General features: G+C 45.4%; 1 non-coding gene across 1 annotated transcript; it reads right to left on the reverse strand.

Annotated features, from left to right (window-relative positions):
- Positions 1-865: 865 nt before the first annotated feature.
- Trnat-agu (transfer RNA threonine (anticodon AGU)) lies at positions 866-939 on the reverse strand. The gene has a single exon. It is a non-coding gene; the product is annotated as a tRNA-Thr (tRNA).
- Between the last annotated feature and the right edge of the window lie 4,601 nt (positions 940-5,540).

Here is a 5,540-nt window from a genome sequence, read left to right on the forward strand (position 1 = left end):
TTTATTGGGCAGATAAAATATCCACTCCCCCTTCACTCCTCCCCCCCCCCCCCCTTATCCCCCCCCACCCCTCCCATGAAAGGACTAGAGACGTCAAAAAAGAAAAAAAAAAAACCACTCTTTTTTTAAAACAGAATCCTCACAAATACACAGTACCTTAAAGCCATGATACAGCATCCATCCTAGCACACACAAAAAAAGAAGAAAAAAAGAAAGGAAAAGAAACAAAACAGTCTTCATTTTATTTTTTGGTGATCAGTGAAATAATCCGCAGGTGACCAGGAAAACATGGGACACAACTCTGTGTAATCACACTAAAACTGGGACCACAGACAATCACCAGTCACGTTTTCTGTGCAGACGATTCGAGGTAAACTGCAATAGTTTTGTGATTAAAATAAATGTGTATACCGCACCGTCCTCCAATGGAACAGGTGCCCACTCCCCCCCAACCCCACCCCACCTCCATCAGCCCCCCTACCCCTCCTCCCCTGCTATCACTATGGCACCTCTTAAGCCGGATAATGATCACTTCTCTTCTGAGCATTGGCAGTTCATTCTTAGCAAAGAGAATCAAAACAAACAGAACCACCTGGTCATTTCTACAGACAGAGCATCTTTGATACGATGAACTAAAAAAAAAAAAAAAAAAAAAAAAAAAAAAAAAAAAAATCCCAAAGGAAACACACACACATACAGATACCAACCTTGTGGATATGAATTTCAAGCTTTGAAGGTTTCAGTTTCTGTAGCTCAAGGAGGCGTCACTGCGTTCGGACAAATCCATATACGCTACACCACATCTGCCAAGCAGATGCCTGACCAGCAGTGTAACCCAACGCGCTTAGTCAGGCCTTGAAATTAAAGGCTCCAGGGGGATTCGAACCCTCGACCTTCTGCTTACTAGGCAGACGCTCTAACCAACTGAGCTATAGAGCCAGTTAGCTTTGAAGGGTTTCCAGTGACTGAAACTGATGGGCTGCTCTTTCTATGTAATGTTGTTGTTTTTTTGGTTTTTTATTTATTTATTTATTTATTTATTTTTAGCTCAGTTAATCTTCTCCTTTGATCATCAAACTGATCAACAGATAGCTCACACAGAAAATATATTTTCCAGTCTTGCAAAGGATTTGGTTTGTGTTCACTTGGCAACCTTTCTTCTTCTTCTTCTTTTTTTTCTTTTCATTTAAATAAAATTTTGATTTTCTTTGGTAAACCATGAGGATTAGCAGATGTGCAAACGCTAGTCTTCAAATAACTGCACTATTTTTTTCTTTCTTAACTTATCTGTTGAACTGAAAATTCAGGACATAAAAAAAAAAATCAGTTGTTGTTTTATAAAAATGTTCAGATTTGGGAAATGAATACATCCATTTTTGTTCTCTTGACATTATTTTAACATCTCTGGGCAACATTACCACTGTATTTGACATTCTGGAAGGGGTACTTCACTTTTTACTATGCCTGCTGATTGCAGATGACTGACTCAACATTATTTCCTGTTGGATGAAAAATAAAAATACTGGAGAGATCTGAAAATGGAATATCTCTGTGTGAAACAAAACCTGGTCATCCACATCACAAGGAGAAAAAATACGTTTCCACAACAGTGTCTTTTCTCCGCCTCACTGCCTCATGTCCAAAGAAATCACTGATCAATACATATCTAAACATCAAAATCAAATACCATTCTTTTTAAAACAATCATTGTAGGCTTGAAAAAAAAAAAGAAAAAAAAAGGACTTTTGTCCAAAATATGAACTTGTCTTGGTATTATCATGAACTCATTCTCACAGTCACTGTCAGCACAAAATGCTGTTACCAGAAAGAGAAGGGCGTGGGGGGTTTAATTTGGTAGCTTCAAATAAATTTCCTTGTTTTTTGCTAAAAATTCTATGATCTTTTTGTGAAGATTGAGAATGCAGTCTGCTTTTCATGCGTATTTTGAATGCTAGGGAAGCAAAATAGCAGTAACATATGAACAGAGTGCAATTTAGTTTAAGTATGGAAACACACTCGTTCAAAGCGCACAAATAATATTTTCTGCCAAAATTTTTTTTAAAAAGACAAGAAAAGAACATGAACATTCTATCACAAATCATGAGAAATGGTTGTTTGTCGCATAAAACACCCATGTCAAGACTGAGTTATCTCAAAATTTACATGGCTGTAAATGGCCCATCTAAATGATCCAAAAATTCTCAAAGCATGTGACAAAGAAGAACACCAGTGAAGGGAAGCAAGCATTTGTTTAACCCTGATATAGAATGAAGAAACGCATGCAGGTTTGGAAAGTGATTCTGCGTATAATTTCACCGTCAGAAGCTCATAATTTGAAGCCTAGCAGTGAAGGCAGTTTGGTAGCAAAAGCTGCAAGTTGTAGCAAGTCAAGAAAGGGTCAAATCGTATGGAAAACAATACTTTGCTGTGTCCCATGTACTAGAAACATGCTAAAAAATATTTTATTGACCATAAGTCATGCCCTATCACTGTCCAAATTTGCATGTCAAGGAAAATGACACAGACCACTGAACTTTAAGAAAAAAAAAAAGGACTTAAAACACTGATACTTGAGCCGGCCATTAAAAACCAACCAACAAACAAAGGGAAAAAGAAATATGCAAACAAATAACCAATCAAGACGTGATGGGTTTAGGATCTCCACAAAACTGAACACAGTCTCATTCATGAATATTGCACAAGAATTCTGGTATCAAAACCAAAATAGTTTGTCCCTTTGTACAAATAAGTTCATCTCTAAACAGGCAATATAAATATATGTATATATATGTATATATATGTTTGTATATCATATAATACAGATCTTGAAAAGTAAAAAAAAAAGTAAAATATATCTACCTTTAATTTTCCTATACCACCAATGTTTCCAAATATGAAATTGATATCTAGCACACAGATAGATCTGTGAGTGTTCTGTGACAGTTTACCGCAAAATAGCACAGACACTCCTTTCCGAGAGGTTGGGGGTTTTAGACACACAATGATCATATCAATAGGACTGCGCTGCAAACAGCAACAAATCCCCCACCCACCCCACCCCACCCCCATGTGTATTTTAGCAACAAGGCTGCTGTCATCACACTGGGATACTGATGAAAAAGATGCGCCAGTGATACGAACTAGAACGCCAATCAGAAAACTAAAAATGACCCACCGCAGGACACAGAAGGGCAGAAAGAAACCAGCGCGACACATCCTCAGAAACGTGAGTCAAGGCAAAGGACGCTTGTTTCATATTACATTCAGTTTATACTGCCTGTGTTTGCTTTCCCCTTTTTGATTGTTTCCAGAAGAAAACAGAAGTCTCTCATCATATCTCACCATCACTGAAATTAAAAAATGAAAAATAAAAACGTATACGAAAGAACCTCACAAAATTCTATACTCTTGTCAAGAAAAACTTCTACAAACATTATGCACCCCTGAAAGTGAAAAGTACATATTCCCCTCAATATTCAAAATAATCCCAAAGTGACTTACAAGACAAAGAAGAGGGGTAATATTAATGACAATGCCCCTTCCGCACAGACACCTCCAACATGCCCCCCACCCACTCTAAAAATAACCACCAAAACAACTTGCTGTTAGTTGTACAGCAAGAAACCTTCCCTCAGGGAGCTGCTGCCGTTGGGGTGTGGGGTGAAGCCGAAGGATGATTCTGCCGAGAACGGAGAGGAGGAGGGAGAGGACTTGCTCTGCACTTTGTGCTGCAGCTTCCGAAGCAGCTCGGAGGCAGACGTGTTGAGAGCGAACCCTTGTGGGAACAGGCTGAGCGCAGGATCAAAGGGCGAGGGGGAGGCACCAGAGACGAGGTAAGGCTGGAACCATGGCAGCTCCCCTGCCGCTGTGGGCTTGTGCAGCCCAAAGCCAAAGGCACTGAGAGAGGAGGAGGGGGAGGACGTGGAGTGGGGCAGAGAGGGGTCAGCTTTGAGGCTGCCTGCCAGCGGGGTCTGGGAGCAGGAGGAAGTAGAGGAAGCCGAGCTGTCCGAGCTTGCCGCCGAGGAGGTCAGGATCAGGGTCTTGCTGGTCTGAGTCATCGACGATGCCGTGTTGGAGGAAGAGGAGGAGGACAATGACGACGAGGTGGTGGTCGTCACTGATGTCGACAGGGTCGCTGACGATGTGTGGTGAGATGATAAGGCTGTTGTGGTGATGGCGGTCGGGGTAGCGGTGATGGTGGTGGTGGTGGTGGTGGAGCCTGAGGAGGAGCCTCCGCCGCTGCTGCTGCCACCTTCTCGAGGCTTCTTCTGCCGCAGCAGGTGGCGCTCCTTCACCTTGTACTCCAGCGTGGAGTGGGGCACGCCAAAGTAGGACCCCGCACGGTGCACGCTCATCTCCCCGCGCTGCACCGCCCGCACCGCCTCGATCAGCAGCTGGCTGTTGTACTTGCGGTACTGGCCTCGCTTTGGGCGCGTCTTCTTCTCCTTCACCGCCCCCCCGTCACCCGTGCTCTTGGTGCCGGTACTGGTGCCCGCTGTCTGACTGCTGCTGGTGGCTTTGCTCTCCCTGCTGTGGATGGGCAGGCTGGAACACTTGCTTTTGGACAACACATCGCTGCTGCTTTTTGTGGTGGCTTGGGACTGGACCTCCTTGTCTTCGTACGGTTCTCGCTTGATCCGTTTGGCAGGGTGGGTGGGCTGTGAGATGTCGGAGTGGCAAGAACGGAAAGCGGACTTTCCAAGGTCAAGGGGAAAGGCCTCTGAAAGAGAGAAAGTCGGAGGGTACAAATCACTGGCACTTGGGAACATGGGAGGGGGCAGAGTGTCAACATCTGGGAACTTCATTTTCTCCGATATGGACTTGACAATGATGTCTTTCAGAGTCTCCCCGATACGACTGGTCTCGTAGACTTTCCCAAAGGGACGTGACTCTTCGTCCATCATGTCACTGTCTCGTTGCTGCTGCTGCTGCTGCTGAAGGCTGGTGGGTTTGTAGGACGGAATTCGCAGGTCTTCAAAGGAAGACGGCACAGTGAGAGAGAGGCAGGATGGTGAGAAAGAAGGCAGGTAGGGGAGGAAGTGGGGCAAGGTGTCCACAGAAATGGCTGTGCTCTTTCGATCTTCCATCACCGGACTGCTGGAGTGGCTGGCCCCCGGCGTCTCCTCCCCGGGCAGGCAGGAGGAGGGGAGGCCACTCTGGCTGCCCCTGCTCAGCTCCAGGCGGAACCGCTGCTCCACCAGGTGGCGGATGAGGGAGGTGACCAGAGGCAGCTTGGGTTCGTTGATGTGGGCGGGTTTGATGTGGAGGTCACGGTTCCCCTTCAGGTTGTGCATGCGACGGATGTGCTCCAGTTTAACGGAGAACTCGTCCACAGGTCTGGGCGGGTAGTGCTCAGGCTCCTCCTTGACATGGGGGGAGGAGCCCAGGGACATGGGGAGAGGGGTGAGGTAAGGGAACATGCCGGCATGGACCAGCTCCGCCATCTTGATCCCACTGGAAATGGCCGTGGCCACTGCCTCGTCCCCCGAGTTGGAGTCCTCAGGGTCCAGAAAGGTTCGCTTCATGCTGGAAACGCCGCA

The sequence above is a fragment of the Babylonia areolata genome, chromosome 2, assembly GCF_041734735.1.
Source record: "Babylonia areolata isolate BAREFJ2019XMU chromosome 2, ASM4173473v1, whole genome shotgun sequence".
NCBI lineage: Eukaryota > Metazoa > Mollusca > Gastropoda > Neogastropoda > Buccinidae > Babylonia > Babylonia areolata.